At 41.1% G+C, this 20147-nt stretch overlaps 1 pseudogene; it reads left to right on the forward strand.

Moving 5' to 3' along the window:
- The first annotated feature begins 16876 nt into the window (after window positions 1-16876).
- On the forward strand, window positions 16877-17045 carry LOC131815435 (U4 spliceosomal RNA; annotated as a pseudogene).
- The last annotated feature ends 3102 nt before the right edge of the window (window positions 17046-20147 follow it).

A 20147-nucleotide genomic window follows, 5' to 3' on the forward strand; every position in this document is an offset into this window, starting at 1 on the left:
GGTGAGGTGAGTGTGGCATTTTGCCTTATCATCCCCAGCCGTAGCTTTTCCTGCCGTTTCCCCTCTGGTCTCTCTCTCTGACTCCTTCTCCAGTCTGCAGACACCCAACACCTACTGACTTGGCCCCCGACTTCTCTCATTTTCCTTGCTGCTCCGCACTCCTCAGGAGATCACTATCCTGAATTTGAGAAAGTAGCACACCCTTGTGAGTTAACACATGAATGGATCACTCTTCAGATGGGGGCCACTTGTTATTTGAACAAAAATTTAAAACAAAACAAAAATAGCAACCCCCCCCCCAAAAAAAAACACACACAACACCACCATTTGTCTTAATTTACAGGAGCAAATTGGAGCCTTCCTTTTGTATCCCCTTTTTCCCTTTCCCTAAGCCAGACATGTTAGGGTTTCTTTTCATTTGCCCTTTTGCTAAAGATTAAGAGACTCTGGGAGGGAGAATGAGGTCATGGACATGGCAAGGCTTTAGGGATCTGGGTAAGGTCAGGTAAGACCAGTGTTGCTAGCATTAGAGAGAGGAGGAGTTCATTGTATGAAAAGAATAAATATTTGAAAAGCATAGTAATTTCAAAGCAGCTAAAGCAATTACTTCGTTGTGGTCTGGGAGTAAACATTAAAATGAAAAAGTGCAAATTAAAAAATGCAGATGGCTAACTTTAATAATGACAGTCCTTATTGTAAGAAGACACTAAAAACAATATATGAGTAACTTCCATAACCATGCAGAATATAATGAGAATGTAGGACAATCATTTAATTTGAATCTTGGAAAGGGGAGGGAAATATTGCATTTGTCAGTTTTTCTAATGGAACAGGATTGATAATTGAAGAGATAATGGCTGAGCATTTTTTCAAAACTGATGAAACACACTAATCCATCATTTTAAGAAACCCAGTATATTCTGAACAGAATATATATAAAAAGAAATCCATGCGTGGATCCATATTATAGCAAGAAAGACCAAGGACATATCTTGCATTACCTTGAAAAAAATAACAGGCCAACAGCTGCTTTTCAACTGCAACAGTGAGGGCCCAAATACAGAGGACTGATGTGTCCAAAATGTTGAGAGAGGAAAAGTACGAACATATCCAAGGAGAATAAAGACATTTCCAGACAAAATGAAACAGAGAATTCGTCACCAGCACATCGGCAGTCGAAGGAACACTAAAGGGTGAACTTGAGGCAAAAAGGAAGACGATGCCGGATGAAAGGCTGGAAATGCAGGAAGAATTCAAGGTAAATAAAAATGTTAAATGTGGGTAAATGGAGGTGAATACTGCTATACATGAATATTGCATAAACCAGTCATCATCGTGCCTTTTGGAATTTAAAAATACATATGAAATTAAATGCAGGACAGCAAGAGCATGCAAATGGGTATTAGATAAAGGTTAGAGAATGCAGTTAAAAAAGTTTAAGGTCTTGGCATTGTCAAGATGTTGGTAAGAGTATTAATTTAACATCAATTAGTTAAACTTTGATAAGCCTACATGCATCCAATAATTTCAAGGGCAACACTGAAAGAATTCAAAAACAGTATATAGCTTACAAACCACTGGATGGGAGAAAACAGAATGATTAAAATATAATCGATTCAAATACAGTAGGAAATAGGAAAAATGTAGAATAGGCAGAACAAATAGGGAACATTTAATGACAGATAAGTGCTCGTGAATCAGTAATTATGTTAAGTATAAATGGAGCAAATATGCTAATTAAAATTAGCAGTTTTTTAAAAAAGGAAACTATATACTCTTTACAAGAGACACAGGTAAAATACATTCAGAAAGACTAATAGCATAGAAAAAGATATATTCTACAAATTAAAACTAAAACCAAAAGCCAAAATAGCTATATTAACATCAGATAAAATAGACTTAAAAAAATTATTAGAAATAAATATATCTCTAGAGGGCACCTGGGTGGTTCAGTTGGTTGAGCGACTGCCTTCGGCTCAGGTCATGATCCCGGACTTCCAGGATCTAGTACCACATCGGGCTCCCAGCTCTTTGGGGAGTCTGCTTCTCCCTCTGACCTTCTCCTCTCTCATGCTCTCTCTCACTTATTCTCTCTCAAATAAATAAATAAAATAAAATAAAATAAATATATCTCTAGATATTGACAAACAGACAATTCAACAGGTTTATAAAACATTTCTAAATTTACTTACTGCAAATAGCAATCTCAATATATATAAAACAAAAATTACCAAAAATTTAGGGATACGTAGACAAATTCACAATCATAGTGGATAATTTTGTTACACATCCATGAGTAATTGATAGAATAATTAGAAAAAAATCATTAATTTAAAAAAGTGGAATAATACATTGAACAAACCTGATTTAATGGTCATTTATAGCACAATTTCTTAGAAAAGCAGAATAGAGTTATTTTCAGACACACACAAGATATTTCTAAAAATATATTCTGTAATGGGTGGAAAGGTATTGTATTTGAATAAAATCTGACCACGATGCAATTTCCCTACAAATAAATACAAGAAGGATAATTAGAATATCCACATATTTTTGTAAACTAAAAAATACACTTCCGAATTACCCATGAGAAAAACAAGAACTGCAATTTAGAAAATAGAATGAATGATAATGAAAATATGACATATGATTATTTGCAAGATGTGGCTAAAGTGATATCTAAAGAAAGACTTATATTCCCACATTCAAAAATGTAAAAAAAATAGCTAAATAACACTCCCTCAATAGCAAGAAATCAATTATAGGGGTAATAGGAAAGATATCAATAGAAAGGATCATCAACAAATCTAAAAGTCAAATCTTTGAAGACTAATAAAATTGATATATATTTGGCAAGACTGATCAAGAAAAGAGAGAAAGAGGACACAATCACTATCAAGAATAAAAAAGAAGACATCACTACAGATCCTTCAGATATTCTAAAGACAATAAGAATATAATTAACAATTATGCAAACAGATTTTACCATTTAGATGAAATAGATACATGTCTAGAAAAATATATAGGTAGTAGTACAGATGGCCCACAATCATCAAGGACTTAGGCTCCTTCTATCATACCACTATTAAATGTTTGGTATTAGGTTTCTACTTCATGGTCTAGCATGGCTATTCAAACTTTAGCTCTCACATTCTTATTCTGGCCATCAAAAAGGAGAGAGAAATAAAGCATAGTGTACTCCTCTTATCTGAGAATATTTCCTGGGATTTTCATACAATACTTCTGCGTATATCTCATTGGCCAGAACTTAGTTATATGGCCTTTCTTAACTGTAAGAGAGGCTAGTAAGTATAATCTTTCTCTCTCTTAGCCAGATAAACTTGCAATTTCTATTATTAAGAAAGAAGATGTGTCTTTGTTACCGATGCATATATTTTCTACAGATCCATTCACGTATCATGGAAGCTGGCTAGCCTTGAGAGAGATTGCCAGTATTTTACCCAAAAGAGTCCCTTGCTGGGTGATGGGATTCTGGCAGCAAGTAGCTATAAAGTGGTCTGAGTTTTTAAAGAGACAACAAGCCCCAACCAGATTTCCCACACTAAGAGACTATATTGTCATTCATTCAACAAATAATTACTGAGTCTCTAAGAACATTCTGAGAACTGTTTTAGATGTTGGGAAAAGAGCAGTAGACAAAACAGAAAAACCTTGGTTCTTAATACATTTAGAGCTAAGAAAAAAAAAGCAGAGAAGGGGATATGAAGTGCTGTGGTTTGGGTAATGATTTATAAATTTTAATAGGGTGATCAGTGAAGACCTTACTGAGAAGTTGACATTTGAGAAGACCTCAGGCACCTGGGTGGCTCAGTGGGTTAAGCCGCTGCCTTCGGCTCGGGTCATGATCTCAGGGTCCTGGGGTCGAGTCCCGCATCGGGCTCTCTGCTGGGCAGGGAGCCTGCTTCCCCCTCTCTCTCTGCCTGCCTCTCTGCCTACTTGTGATCTCTGTCTGTCAGATAAATAAATAAAATCTTTAAAAAAAAAAAAAAAGATGGTGGAAGAAGGATACTTTTCATTCCAGGAAAGGTGAATAGCAGGACTACTGCTATTATCCTATCTCAGCACTCTTGAATTCCCCAGGGATGACCTCAAATACGGGGAGAAAAGGACTGGAGAGAAAAGGAGCGGCAAAGAAGAGGAAACCGGACCTTGGAGAAGAAGTCTAGAGCCAGAGTTTTAGTCCCACTAAAATTCTAGACCTGATCTTGGCTCAGAAGAAACAAGTCAGCAATGATGAATTTTTATTTTACACTAATTTATCCATTTTTGATCTTATAGTCATTTATACATTAAAGAAAATTTTAAAACCATACACATCTTTAATCTCATTACCTTCACAGAGTTATTTGCATTTAAATTTTTTTCTTTCTAGTCTTTATCTATATGCACACTTTTAAGAATCCATAAATGCCTTTATTGAGCCCAGATATGAGTTGCAGAGTCAGGGAACATCTCCTTTGATCTCTCCTAGCCAGAATCTGAAGGTGACAGGTTGATGATTTTCACAGAAGACCTGTGACAAGTGGTTCTGCAGGCCATTCTCCTGCATGAGATGGTCGTTCGCTTCTGAAGGGTCATAGAGGGTGAGAGTGTAGCTAGAAGCCAGTGTTCTCAGAATGGGAAAGGCTGAGATGTCGGCCACATGAAGAAACCTAATTTGCCTCTTGTACACACAGGCTGATAGCCATTGGGAACCTTGGTAGGATGGCATTAAGTAGTAGCATAAAAGGAAAAGAGATTCCACCCCCCTCCAAAAAAACCCTACTTTACCAACAAGAAATACATTTTTATTCATCCACTCTGAGAGAATCCTTAGTGAAATTAAAACTCTTCAGGAAAACCTTATTCCAAAAGACTTCCTCAAATTTCGAAACACAGTCATACTCGCCACTGTGGATGTGGGTTGGTTGTGGAATTCATTTTAGAAAGTGATAAAGTCCCCAGACAGGATCGATCCTTGAGTGGATGAGCACTTCCTTCTCTTCAGAAGTGCGCTCTGTGGCTCTCCCCAGAAATCCCGGAGTCCTCGGAAGTCAGGTGGATTCCCTCTGGCTCTTCAGCCGGGGCTCTTCAGAGGACAGAATATTGCTTCAGCTTCTGCTTATCCATTGCCAACTTTCCCCCAGTCTTCTTCTATGGCTCTATTGATTTTTTTAATTGTAAAGCCAGCATGGTGTTGAATTTTATTCTTTTTTTAAAAAAATACTTTATTTATTTCACAGAGAGATCACAAGTAGGCAGAGAGGCAGGCAGAGAGAGAGAGGCGCAAGCAGGCACCCTGCTGAGCAGAGAGCCTGATGCAGGACTTGATCTCAGGACCCTGAGACCATGACCTGAGCTGAAGCCAGAGGCCTCACCCACCGAGCCACCCAGGTGCCCCTGAATTTCATTCTTAACTCTGTTGTAGACTCCTCAGTGCCAGGAACAGCAAACAATGTGTTTTTCATTTTCTTATCCTTAATAGGAGACAAATCATCAAGACCCTTTAATGTGAAGTCCTATTATCAGGGTGGTGGGTGTGTTGTTTATGTCCTCTGTGTGCAAAAAATTGAAGGGGCTCCCTGTTAGGTTGATGAAGGGTCCCACACAGGACTGGACTGGAGAGACAGGCTGCTTCAAAGAAAATGGAAGGCATCTCCCAATTTAGGCCATAAAATACAAGGAGGCTATATTCCTTTGCTATGACTGCCATAACAAAGTACCACAGCCTGGGTGACTTGAACAATGGAAACTTGTTTTCTCATAGTTCTGGAGGCCATGAGTCTGAGACCAAGTATCAGTAGAGTCGATTTCTTCTGAGGCCTCTCTCATTGGCTTGCATATGACCAAGTGTCCTCACATGGCCCTCCCTCTAATCTCCTAATGTCCTAATCTCTCCTCGTAGGGACACAGGTTATATTCCATTAGGGCCCCTCTAACAATTTCATTTTAACCTAATTACCTAATGAAAGATGCTGTCACCAAACACAGCCACATTCTGAAGCACTGCACGGTAGAACTACAACGTAGAAATTTTTGGAAAGACTCTACTCAGCTGGTAACAGGGACTGAAATCTAAGGTGCAGTGTTGGTGGGATTGATGGTGGGCTGGTCCTGTCCCGGCTTGTCCAGGGGATGCCCTCTGGTAACTTGTGTTGGTCTGGCATCTCCAAGAAGCAGATGCCAAGGCAGGATAAAATGTGCCAGGACTTTTTTTTTAGAGGACATGCCTGTGAGGAACAAGGAGAAGGAAGTCAGAAAGTCTGAGAGATCTGTCAAATCAAAATGCCAGTCAGACCCCAAGTGAGGGAGAAGGGGAGAAAAGCTTGGAGGAAACTGCTTACACTGCCGTGAGTCCAAGGAATGTTCCAGAAGGCTTCTTGAGACCTCAAGGCAAAGCCAGCCTCCTGAGGAGTCCTAGGTCTCTCAGGAGTGGGTCTGCTTTAGTATCCCTGCCGACTCAGTCATAGCCGGGAGTGATGAATGCGTGCCGTGGGTTCCAAAGTTCAGGAGCCACGGCCTTTCTCAGCTGTGCTCTGTGTAGCTGGAGGTTTGCAAGGTCCACGCTCATGGCTGCCACATAACCTGTAAGGATCTTACTAGACCACGGACAGGTGTGAATGTTTATCCCAGCAGGTGCTGACTGGGAGTTTAACAAAAACCAAATTCATGCAGAGTAAAATTGTCAAAGCCTGTAGACCTCAAAGGAAGAAGGCAAAAATAGCAAAAGAAAACAGGGTTTCAGGCAAGGTAGTTGAAGCTTTTGTGTTGACCGAGAGCAGTACCCTTAGCACCGTCATGATCCATATTTTCCTCCGTTTGTTCTCTCCGCTCACCTCCTAAGATACTAACCAGAACTTCCATATATTTTATTTTCACTCAAAGGTTATAATTTTTCATATTGCTCCCAAAAGCTAGCTTATACATTTTTCCCTTGAAGAGAGGGTGAGATGGAAGAAGAGTGGATGAGAAATATGGGCTTCTACCTGTCTGAGGTAGAAGTCAGTCATCACTGTCTGCGTCAGTGATGACCTCAGATGGCATTCAGTGTACTGGACAGACCACTGGACTCTGAGTCAGAACCCTGCCTACCTCAGCCAGTTCCTTTCCTTCTTTAGGCTGAATTTCCTGAGTTGCAGAATGAGAGACCAGGCAACATAATCTCCAGTTTTCTTCAAAGGATTGCTATTTTATAATGTTATGTATTTTATTTTTTTAATTTTTTTATTTCTTAATTATTTTTATTAACATTATTATTAGCCCCAGGGGTCCAGGTCTGTGAATCGTGAGGTTTCCACACTTCACAGCACTCACCATAGCACATACCCTCCCCAATGTCCATAACCCCGCCACCCTCTCCCTAACCCCCCTCCTGCAGCAACCCTCAGCTTGTATTGTGAGATTAAGAGTCTCTTATGGTTCGTCTCTCTCCCAATCCCATCTTGTTTCATTTATTCCTTCCCTACTCCCCAAACCCCCTACTCTGCCTCTCAAATTCCTTATATCAGGGAGATCATATGATAATTGTCTTTCTCTGGTTGACTTATTTTCTCAGCATAATACCCTGTAGTTCCATACAGGTTGCTGCAAATGGCAAGATTTCATTTCTTTTGGAGGCTGCATAGTATTCCATTGTGTGTATACACCACACCTTCTTTATCCATTCATCTGTGGATGGACATCTAGGTTCTTTCTGTAGTTTGGCAATTGTGGCCATTGCTGCCACATTCGGGTGCACGTGCCCTTTTGGATCACTATATCACTATATCTTAGGGTAAATACCCAGTAGTGCAATTGCTGGGTTGTAGGGTAGCTCTATTTTCAATGTTTTGAGGAACCTCCATGCAGTTTTCCAGAGTGGCTGCACCAGCTTGCATTCCCACCAACAGTGTAAGAAGGTTCCCCTTTTTCTGCATCCTCGCCAACACCTGTTGTTTCCTGACTGGTTAATTTTAGCCATTCTGACTGGCGTGAGGTGGTATCTTCATTGTGGTTTTGATTTGTATTTCCCTGATGCCAAGTGATGTTGAGCACTTTTTCTTGTATCTGTTGGCCATCTGGATGTCTTCTTTACAGAAATGTCTGTTCATGTCCTCTGACCATTTCTTGACTGGATTATTTGTCCTTTGGGACAAACAGTTGAGTTTGATAAGTTCCTTATATATTTTGGATACTAGCCCTTTATCTGATACATCTTTTGCAAATATTTTCTCCCATTCTGACAGTTGTCTTTTGGTTTTGTTGACTTGCCTTCGGTGTGCAAAAGCTTTTGATCTTGATGAAGTCCCAATAGTTCATTTTTGCCCTGGCTTCCCTTGCCTTTGGTGATGTTTCTAGGAAGAAGTTGCTGTGGCTGAGGTTGCTGCCTGTGTTCTCCTCAAGGATTTTGATGGATTCCTATCTCACATTGAGGTTGTTCATCCATTTTGAGCCTTTTTTAGCGTGTGGTGTAAGGAAATGGTCCAGTTTCATTCTTCTGCATGTGGCTGTCCAGTTTTCCCAGCACCATTTGTTGAAGAGACTGTCTTTTTTTCCACTGGACGTTCTTTCCTGCTTTGTTGAAGATTAGTTGACCATAGGGTTGAGGGTTTATTTCTGGGCTCTCTGTTCTGTTTCACTGATCTGTGTGTAGGTTTTTGTGCCAGTAACATACTGTCTTGATGATGACAGCTCTGTAATAGAGCTTGAAGTCTGTTATTAAAAATATTTTATTTATTTATTTTTTGACACACAGAGAGAGAGATCACAAGGAGGTGGGGGGGGGGAAAGCAGGCTCCCTGCTGACCAGAGAGCCCGATGTGGGGCTCGATCCCAGGACCTGAGACCATGACCTGAGCCAAAGGCGGAGGCTTAACCCACTGAGCCACCCAGGTGCCCCTGAAGTCTGTTATTGTGATGCCACCACCTTTGGCTTTCTTTTTCGACATTCCTCTGGCTATTCTAGGTCTTTTCTGGTTCCATATAAATTTTAGAATTATTTGTTCCATTTCTTTGAAAAAAATTGATGGTATTTTGATAGGGATTCCATTAAATGTATAGATTGCTTTAGGTAACATAGACACTTTCACAGTATTTATTCTTCCAATCCATGAGCATGGAATGTTTTTCCATTTCTTTGTGTCTTCCTCAATTTCTTTCATGAGTACTTTATAGTTTTCTGAGTACAGATTCTTTGCCTCTTTGGTTAGGTTTATTTCTAGGTATCTTATAGTTTTGGATGCAATTGTAGATGGGATTGACTCCTTAATTTCTCTTTCTTCTTTCTTGTTGGTGTATAGAAATGCAGCTGATTTCTGTGCATTGATTTTATATCCTGACACTGTACTGAATTCCTGTACAAGTTCTAGCAGATTTGGAGTGGTCTTTTGGGTTTTCCACATAAAGTATCCTATCATCTGCAGAGAGTGAGTTTGACTTCATCCTTGCTGATTTGGATGCCTTTCATTTCTTTTTGTTGTCTGATTGCTGAGGCTAGGACTTCTAGTACTATGCTGAATAGCAGTGGTGATAATGGACATCCCTGCCGTGTTCCTGACCTTAGCAGAAAAGCTTTCAGTTTTTCTTCATTGAGAATGATATTCACTGTGGGTTTTTTCATAGATAGCTTTGATCATATTGAGGTATGTGTTCTCTATCCCTACACTTTGAAGAGTTTTGATCAGGAAGGGATGCTGTACTTTTTCAAATGTTTTTTCAGCATCTACTGAGAGTATCATATGGTTCTTGTTCTTTCTGTTATTAATGTACTATATCACACTGATTGATTTGCAGATGTTGAACCAACCTTGCAGCCCAGGAATAAATCCCACTTTGTCGTGGTGAATAATCCTTTCAGTGTACTGTTGGATCCGATTGGCTGTATTTTGGTGAGAATTTTCGCATCTGTGTTCATCAAGGATATTGGTCTGTAATTATCTTTTGATGGGGTCTTTGTCTGGTTTTGGGATCAAGGTAATGCTGGCCTCATTATAAAATGAGTTTGTAAGTTTTTCTTCCATTTGTATTTTTTGGGACAGTTTCAGGAGAATAGGTATTAATTCTTCTTTAAATGTTTGATAGAATTCCCCTGGGAAGCCGTCTGGCTCTGGGCTCTTGTTTGTTGGGAGATTTTTGATGGCCGCTTCAATCTCCTTACTGGTTATGGGTCTGTTCAGGTTTTCTTTATCTTCCTGGTTCAGTTTTGGTAGTTTATTGGTCTCTCGGAATGCATCCACTTCTTCCAGATTGTCAAATTTGCTGGCATATATTTGCTCATAATGTGTTCTTATAATTATTTGCATTTCTTTTGTGTTGGTTGTGATCTCTCCTCTGTCATTCATGATTTTATTTATTCTACTGTTCTTTTGGTTTCTCTTTCATTGATTTCTGCTGTGATCTTTATGATTTCTCTTTTCCTCCTGGGCTCTGCTGCCCTCATACACCCCTGATCCTTCTGTGACCCCGTGGGACCTGAGACCACACTGCCCCTGAGAGAGCTCCACCCCTGCTTAGCCTCTGGAGCCACATCCCTCAGTGGAGCAGACTTGTAAATGTTCAGATTTTGTGCTCCGTTGCTCCACCACTTGCTGGGAGTTGGCCCCTCCCTTCGCGGTCTATCTTCCCGTGGTTTTGTATTCACTTCTTCGCAGTCCTACCTTCCAGAAAGTGGTCGATTTTCTTTTTCTAGAATTGCTGCTGTTCTTCTCTTTGATCTCCTGTTGGGTTTTGTAGGTGTTCAGAATGGTTTGATAACTATTGGGCTGAACTCCAGGGACCTGATGTCCTCTCAGTCTGCTAGCCCTCCGCCATCTTGCCTCTCTCTCTGTTATGCATTTTAAAATGACACATGTGTTTGTAGGAAACAGTGGGCTGGAAATCATATGTCCTCAAATTTTACTAAATGTTTCTTTTTTTTTTTCCTACTTCAAGTGTTGCATTTTTTCAAATCTTGGATTCTTGCATTGTAATAATTTATGTACATGCCTGCTTCTCGAGCACTAGACTGTGAATTTTTGGAAGTTGCGGTCCATCTGTGCCTTATCTGGGATCCCCCAGTACCTTTCACCATTCCCAACACACCTGCTCAGCCAATATGTGGTGGATGGTGGTTGAGTTGGTGAAAGAAGCTGTGATTTCGTGGCTGGCACTGGGGAAGACAGTGTGACAGAGTGGACAGAGGGTGGGCTCGAATCCTACTGTGCTGCTTGTGGTTATGGGGACTTGAACAAATTACTCTCTGGCTTCCCTTTACTAATTTAAAAATGGATATATAATTCCTCTCTGGCAATGTTATTTTGAAAATGAAGTGCAGGAGTTCATGTGTATCCTTCTTGGAACATGGGACGTAAGGCGGACTGTCCTCTCAAGGCCGTGTTACTATGTTTCTGCGCCTTCGTGCTCAAGGCCAGGAGGAGGAAGGCTGGGGAGTTTAGCAATCAGCCATTCATCTATGACACAGTATGTCAGGAGCTTTTGGTATGCATTTTGTAGGAAATACCTTAATTTTTTACTCTATTTTACCACTGACCTCAGGCCAGTGTAGTATATCCAGTGTCAGCTGTCTCCTGCTGTGACCAACTGGCGATGCTCTCATGGCTGCGACAGTTCCTCTTGACGTTGTAAGCCTGTTTGGCTTCCCTGCGTTCCATTTGGTTAACTTCTGAGGAGTTCTAGTGATGGATGCCACAGAACTTTTTGGACCATAATCCCATGGAGCAGGACCCTGTGCCCTGTATAAAGTTCATGCCAGCGTTCTTAGTTAATAATAAGTCAGTTCAAGGGGAGAAGCCTTTTGGAATTTTTATAGGTTTCGTAGGGCTGTACCGAGATGGAGGGCTCAAATAATAGATGTTTGTTGGCGTGTCAGCAGGGTGGGTTTCTTCTGAGAGCCTCTCTCCTTGGCCGTTTTTTCTCTGTGTCTTCACATGGTCTTTCTGTGTGTTGTCCTAATTTACTCTTTTTACAAGGACGCCAGTCATTAGGACCCATTCTAATGACATCCTTTAACATTAATCACCCTATCCCTGAATAGAGTAACATTCTGAGTTATTAGGATTAGACTTCAACAAATGAATTTGGAGAGGTACCCAGTTTTTCAGCCTAATAACAAGTTCAACATCATAAAATTACACTTATTGCACAACTGGGCTGGTGGGGAAAAAAGATTTAAAAAATGTGTACCACCCAATGTTCATAGCAGCAATGACCACAGTCGCCAAACTGTGGAAAGAACCAAGATGCCCTTCAACGGACGAATGGATAAGGAAGATGTGGTCCATATACACTATGGAGTATGATGCCTCCATCAGGAAGGACGAATACCCAACTTTTGTAACAACATGGACGGGACTGGAGGAGATTATGCTGAGTGAAATAAGTCAAGCAGAAAGAGTCAATTATCATATGGTTTCACTTGTTTGTGGAGCATAAGGAATAACACGGAAGACATGGGGAGATGGAGAGGTGAAGGGAGTTGGGGGAAATTGGAGGGGGAGACGAACCATGAGAGACTGTGGACTCTGAGAAACAAGCCAAAGGTTTTGAAGGGGTGGGGGGTGGTAGGTTGGGTGAGCCTGGTGGTGGGTATTAAGGAGGGCATGGATTGCATGGAACACTGGGTGTGGTGCAAAAATAATGAATTCTGGTACACTGAAAATAAATTTAAAAAATGTGTACTATTCATACTGTGTATCTTTGGGTGACAGCATGAGCCTCAGGCTCTTATCTTATTAAACACAGTAAGATGTTTATTCTTGGTGCAGGAATGTCTTTGAAACATACTGCGATATCTAGAGTAGTCTCTAGGAGAACCTGTTAAATGGACGCACGCTTAGTTGTCTTTCCTGCTTTCCCTCTTCTTTTCTCTCCCTATCCATCACAGTCAAGTTATCAGTAAGGTGTCTTTTCTTCTTTTTCAGATTATCGGGAAAATTCTTCTTATTTTGTTTTATGATTGTTCTTATTTCTGAGGTGGAGAAAATGGGATTGCAAATGCTCTAAGCCAGGTTTACCGGTATTTCCTTCCTAAATAGTTTGGGAAATACATGTGTCTGTCTGTCTGTCTGTCTATCTATCTATCTATCTTAATGCTATAGTCTCTCTCAAACCTCTTTTTAGTATCTGAAATTTATTCACACTATAGTGTAAATGTCTGATAACCACTTCCAAGAGTTTTCTCTATGTTTCATTTTGTCAGAGACCCAAAGCCTTAAACCAAAGGAATTATGCTTTAAAAAATTTTCAGGGATCAGTCAGGGGATGAAAAAAAGTATTTTTCAAAGTTCTTCTTTTAGCACGTGGGTATCACTCCATCCAAACACTCACTCACTCGCCTTTTCATTGTGTCAGGCCTGATGAGAACTCTAATGGAAAGACAGGCTTAATTAGAAATAAAGTCCACGTCCTGAGACAGCTGTCTTGCAAGAAATATTCTGTAGCCTTATTTCCACTTAGCTCTGTTGCCAGTAATCATGATAGAATCCTTGATGTGAGTCAGCTTGGGCTGGCTCTGATTTTCAGTTTTTCTAGATGTTTCTCTGCCTGCCATATTTCAGAAGAACTATTCTAACATCTCATGAACTTTGGTGCTATTGGGACGGACCAGTGTTTGAGTTGGTTGGTGAGTGGAATGGGGTTGGGAAGTTGTATTTCATGTTGGTTTCTTGCCTGCAGAACTGTCATTACCAATCATGTAGTCTGCAAATTCCCATGTACAGGATGTTTGCAAGGTCACTCACTCACCTGAAGAGCAGGTCCATGTGAGTTAACGCGAGTAAAGGGAAGAACGGAAGGGAGCCTGAGTATATTTGATGCTCATGATTTCAATGCCTGGGGTGATGGCCTGATCTCTTTGTGCCTCTTGTCTTTCTAGTTACTAAAAGATGTCTGATTCAATGGGAAAGTCCTTCACCATCTACGTAAAAGAATTTGTCAGGGCTCTTGGATATATACAAAAGACCTCTTCAACACTGTAGTTAGAAAACAACTAGAATCCTCTTCTCAAATTCTGGGAACATTCAGAAGCATAACAATTCAGGAAGGAAAATAGGTACAATACCTTTGGAAACTTCTCCTGTGACTAAAACTAAACTTAGCTCCAGAAAGTGGAGTCTGGCAATGGGCAGGTTCTGTGTAGAAATGATTTTCTTCTCTAGCTCTAGGGATGCCTTCACAGTCAAGATTGAGATTAGTTTAATGAAAGGCTAAATACCCATCTTTTATGTTAGAAAAGCCACAGATCAATACTATTTGTGCTAGAGAGAGTGACAGCCGCATGGTGGTTTTGGAGGACCTTGAGATAAGATATTGTTTGGGGTTCCCATTTACACTTAGCTAAAGATGAAAGAGTAGTTTATGGTCTGACTTCTGTCCCCCATGGGGGATTTGACAATATCCGGAGCATTCCTGTCTGCCACAGTAGGAGGTGGTTACCGGCAGCGAGTGGTGGCTAGAGAGGCGGCTGAACATCCTACCACGCACAGGACAGCCTCCCACAACAAATCGTCATCCAGTCCCAGGTGTCAGCAATGCTGAGGCTGAGAAACCTTGAGTTGGGTGCACCGTGGCCCAGATTCCTGTTATGTCCCTGGTAGGCAGAGTGGACATTACGTGGCCTCTGCCTGTTGCCCTTCCTGACGGCGTTCCTTTCAGGGAGAATGATCACTTCCTCCTTTGTGTCCTGTTGGGTCTTGCATTTTTATCTGTCATGGCACCCATGATTCTTTATCATACTTTTTGTGGCACATCTCGGGTAATGTCCATAACCTCTCTGGGCCTCAGTCTTCCCATCTACGAAATGGGAGTGCTAATGCTGCTGACCTCAGGAGGTAGCTGTAAAGATTGTGTTGAGGCACTGGAAGTGCCCATCACGCTAGGTGACCACGAACGGAAGTGGCAGAGGCTGTTGTTGTACCTTACATAGCCGATTGCCTCTGCTGGATGGTGAGTAAGTCTTCCGAGGGCAGGAACTGTGTCTGGTGTATTACAGGTGTTTAATGCTTTTGAATGTACAGCTAATGGATCTCTTTAAGCCGCAATTTTTTTTTACCTACTTTTATTATTTTTTTTTTTTTATTTTTAAAATTTCTTTTTTTTTTTTTTTAAAGATTTTATTTATTTGACAGACAGAGATCACAAGTAGGCAGAGAGGCAGGCAGAGAGAGAGAGAGAAGCAGGCTCCCTGCTGAGCAGAGAGCCCGATGTGGGACTCGATCCCAGGACCCTGCGATCATGACCTGAGCCGAAGGCAGCAGCTTAACCCACTGAGCCACCCAGGCGCCCTATTTTTAAAATTTCTTTTCAGTGTATCAGAATTCATTCTTTATGCACCACTCCCAGTGCTCCATGCAATACGTGCCCTCCGCAATACCCACCACCAGGCTCACCTAACTTCCCACCCCCACCCCTTCAAAACCCTCAGATTGTTTTTCAGAGTCCGTAGTCTCTCATGGTTCACCTCCCCTTCCAATTTCCCTCAACTCCCTTCTCCTCTTTATCTCCCAATGTCCTCCATGTTACTTGTTATGCTCCACAGATAAGTGAAACCATATGATACTTGACTGTCTCTTCTTGACTTATTTCACTCAGCATAATCTCTTCCAGTCCCGTCCATGTTGATACAAAAGTTGGGTATTCACCCTTTCTGATGGAGGCATAATACTCCATTGTATATATGGACCACATCTTCCTTATCCATTCGTCCGTTGAAGGGCATCTTGGTTCTTTTCACAGTTTGGCGACCGTGGCCATTGCTGCTATAAACATTGGGGTACAGATGGCCCTTCTTTTCACTACATCTGTATCTTTGGGGTAAATACCTAGTAGTGCAATTGCAGGGTCATAGGGAAGCTCTATTTTTAATTTCTTGAGGAATCTCCACACTGTTCTCCAAAGTGGCTGCACCAACTGACATTCCCACCAACAGTATAAGAGGGTTCCCCTTTCTCCACATCCCCTCCAATACATGTTGTTTTCTGTCTTGCTAATTTTGGCCATTCTAACTGGTGTAAGGTGATATCTCAATGTGGTTTTGATTTGAATCTCCCTGATGGCTAGTAATGATGTACATTTTTTCATATGTCTGATAGCCATTTGTATTTCTTCATTGGAGAAGTGTCTGTTCATATCTTCTGCCCATTTTTTGACATGATTATCTGTTTTGTGTGTGTTGAGTTTGAGAAGTTCTTTATAGATCCTGGATATCAACCTTTTGTCTATACTGTTGTTTGCAAATAACTTCTCCCATTCCATGGGTTGCCTCTTTGTTTTGTTGACTGTTTCCTTTGCTGTGCAGAAGCTTTTGATCTTGATTAAATCCCAATAGATCATTTTTGCTTTTGTTTCCTTTGCCTTTGGAGACATTTCTTGAAAGAAGTTGCCGTGGCCGATGTGAAGAGGTTACTGCCTATGTTCTCCTCTAGGATTTTGATGGATTCCTGTCTTATGTTGAGGTCTTTTATCCAGAGTTTGTCTTTGTGTATGGTGTAAGAGAATGGTTGAGTTTCATTCTTCTACACATAGCTGTCCAATTTTCCCAGCACCATTTATTGAAAAGACTTTTTTTCCAGTGGATATTTTTTCCTGCTTTGTCGAAGATTATTTGACCATAGAGTTGAGGGTCCATATCTGGGCTCTCTACTCTGTTCCACTGGTCTATGTATCTGTTTTTGTGCCAGCGCCATGCTGTGTTGGTGATCACAGCTTTGTAGTAAAGCTTGAAGTTAGACAACGTGATACCACCAGTTTTGTTTTTCTTTTTCAACATTTCCTTAGCAATTCGGGGTCTCTTCTGATTCCATACAATTTTTAAAAACTAATTAATTAATTAATTAGTTAATTAATTAATTTTTATACAAATTTTAGGACTGTTTGCTCTAGCTCTTTGAAAAATACTGGTGGCAGCTTTGTGCAGTAGCAGTATCGTAGCCAATGAGGTTTATCCAAGGCGCGATTATTGCTAATTGAAAAATACCGGTGGAATTTTCATTGGAATGTCATTAAAAGTATAGATTTCTCTAGGCAGTATAGACATTTTAACAATGTTTATTCTTCCGATCCATGAGCATGGAATGGTCTTCCATCTTTTTGTGTCTTCTTCGATTTCTTTCATGAGTGTTCTGTAGTTCCTCGAGTACAGATCCCTTTACCTCTTTGGTTAGCTTTATTCCCAGGTATCTTATGGTTCTATAGTAAATGGAATCAATTCTCTAATTTCCCTTCTATATTTTCATTGTTAGTGTATAAGAAAGCAATGGGATTTCTGTATGTTGACTTTGTATCGTGCCACATTACTGAATTGCTGTATGAGTTCTAGTAGTTTGGGGGTGGAGTCTTCTGGGTTTTCCATACAAATTATCATTTCACCTGCGAAGAGAGAGAGTTTGACTTCTTCATTGCCAATTTGGATACCTTTTATTTCTCTTTGTTGTCTGATTAAGCCTCAATCTTTACTCAGTTGTAAAATGGGGCTAGTATTTCATTTGTTATCATTATATTTGATAAGATAAAGTAAGAGAAAGTGTTTCTAAAGGGCCTAGCACATAAATATTAGATTATTTTTTCTTGCCTTGGTACCAATAAAAAGCTTCTGTTATAATATATATTCTTACCAATATAAAGCTTCTGTTATATATATGTTTGAATCTACAAAAAAGTAGAAAGAGGATAGTGAAGTTGACACCCATATATCTATCATCTAGATCTAACACCTGTTAAAATTTAGCCATATTTACCTTATCTTTTTACCTTCTTATCTTACTTTCTTGTTTGCTGCTGAAGAATTTGAAGGGAATTATAGACCCAATTTTATTTCATACCTAAATACTTAGTATGTATCTTAAGGAACATATTCTCCTATAATGCTATTTTAGTCTAACAAAATTACTAGTAATTTTTCAATATCAGAAAATACTTAGTCTGTATTCATAGTTCCCAATGGTTTCCAAATATCTTTAGGAGCTGGTTTATTCAAACAAGATCCAAGTGGGAACTCCATTTTTTTTTTCTTAAATTGTTGGCTACTCTAGAGACCAGCCTGGTTCTGCCCTTTGCCAGTCAACAGATGTGAAATTCCTTCAGTAAGTTAGGGTTGGGTTCTCCTTTAAGCAAACTCAAGACACTACCTTAAACAGACCAGTGATTCACAATAGTTAGTGACTCACGCTTGGTCCAAGCTTGACTGCAACGATTCCAGTGCACTCTTCGTCTTGGTGCATCCACAGATGGTTAGGTGAGCAGCGACCATGGTTCTGGGGTGAAAGAAGACTGAGACCAGAGTCACAGAAGCTCTGCCAATGAGAGAGATAAGAGAAAAATGGCTCCAGGAAGCACAGTGTAAACTGACGGAAAAACTAGATTCAACGCACGGAGCACAGTGGGCGCACAGCCTCTCCAGGATGCAGAACGATGCCAGCTGCATTCACCATAGCCCATTGTGAATCACTGGTCTGTTTAAGTTAGTGTCTTGAGTTTGCTTAAAGGAGAACCCAACCCTAACTTACTGAAGGAATTTCACATCTGTTGACTGGCAAAGACCATCTACTGCATAAGCAAGGGTAAGCGAGCTCACCGTGCTGAGCCGTGATGTCACCGATATTCTTTCTGCTTTTCATGAGGCTCCATCGCCAGAATCACTCATAAACTAGCAAGAGACGTCAGTCAGTCAAGGATGGTCTCCAGTGTCCTCTAGGTGAAGTAACAGCAGTGGTCAGTCAGAGGTCCTTGGGCAGGGGACTTGACGCGATGATGAGGAGGTGTTTGAGAAGGGCGAAGTTTGCAAGGGCAGGTGAGGTGTTTTTGTGAATTTTGTAAGAAGCAGGTTTGTCTTGAGGAGGTGGGCCAAGATGTAATTGGGTTTTTTCAGGATGATGTACATTTCGAGTAGAGGTGTGACAATGGAACTAAGGGAAATACTCTACTTTTTGTGATTCTTTCTACTTTCCATTTGATTTGGGCTGCTTACGTCCATGCCCATTTGATGGTATGCTTTTCGAGGGCAGAGTTTGTCTCTGACGTCTCTGAATGGTACTTCGTACACGGCAGTGCCCAACACATAAAATATTTGCTTGTATTTTAAGACACACGTGGTGCTTGTTGAAAAATCAGATACCTATATATGTAAGTCTTGGTTACAAGGATTCATGTTCCCTGTGGGGTATGGGCTAAGACTGTATAGAAGATGAAAAGGTACAGCTGCATGCGAAGAAGAAAGGAAAAGCCAGACATGTGAAGGGAAGATTGGAAATAGGGTCCTGGAGAAATAGTCTGAGAGGCCTGGGACCCTCATTATCTAGAGAGCAGAATAGCGGTGGCCAGGGGCTTTTTTTGGTGGGGGCAGTGGGTGGAGGAAATGGACTATTTTGGTCAAAGGGTACAAACTTCTAGTAATAACATGAATGAGACCTGGGGATCCCATGTACAGCACGATGACTACAGTTACTGGTATTGTGTTACATACTTGAAATTTGCTGAGGGAGTAGATCTTAGCTGTTCTCAACACCCACACATGAAAAGATATTACAGGACGGGGTGGGGGTGTGAAGTTCCCCTACGGTGACGATCATCTCACAGTATAGACGGGTACCAAGTCATCACACACTGTACACCTGAAACTTCTTCAATGTCATATGTCACATCTCAGTAATGCTGGGGTTAAAGAAAAGGCAGTAGAGTTCTGGTTTGATCTCGGCAGAGCTTCAGGGTTGAGAGGTCTAGCGCGGAGGAAGGAGAGGAGGCTGGAACCGCAGGAGCCTGCGGAGACTTTGAGTGAGGATGGAAGGGAGTTAGCCGTGATGTTGCGTACCTTTCATTTACCACCTGTCCTGGTTCCGGTGGACATGCACAGATCTGGGTTCAGATCCCGGCCCCACTCCTCTGGCGGTGTGACCTTGGGCAAATGACTAAAGCGTTCAGACTCTCTTCCTTTCTGTGTGGCGCTCATAATCCCACCTGCTTCTCTTCACGGACATGCATTACAGTCCATGAAGGTGTTCCAGGCACAGAGTGGCCACACCATTAAGACGACCTGTTACTGTTGTTCCGGTAGCCACCGCCATGATGGACAGTTCTTCCAGCCCCGCTGATGAGTGCCTCGCGGAGACAACTGTGTGTGTGAATGTTATTACCGGCGGTGGAAACATATGGGAGACAGGGGTTTACTGCAGGGTGCTATT

This window comes from Mustela lutreola, chromosome 14, assembly GCF_030435805.1.
Source record: "Mustela lutreola isolate mMusLut2 chromosome 14, mMusLut2.pri, whole genome shotgun sequence".
Lineage (NCBI taxonomy): Eukaryota > Metazoa > Chordata > Mammalia > Carnivora > Mustelidae > Mustela > Mustela lutreola.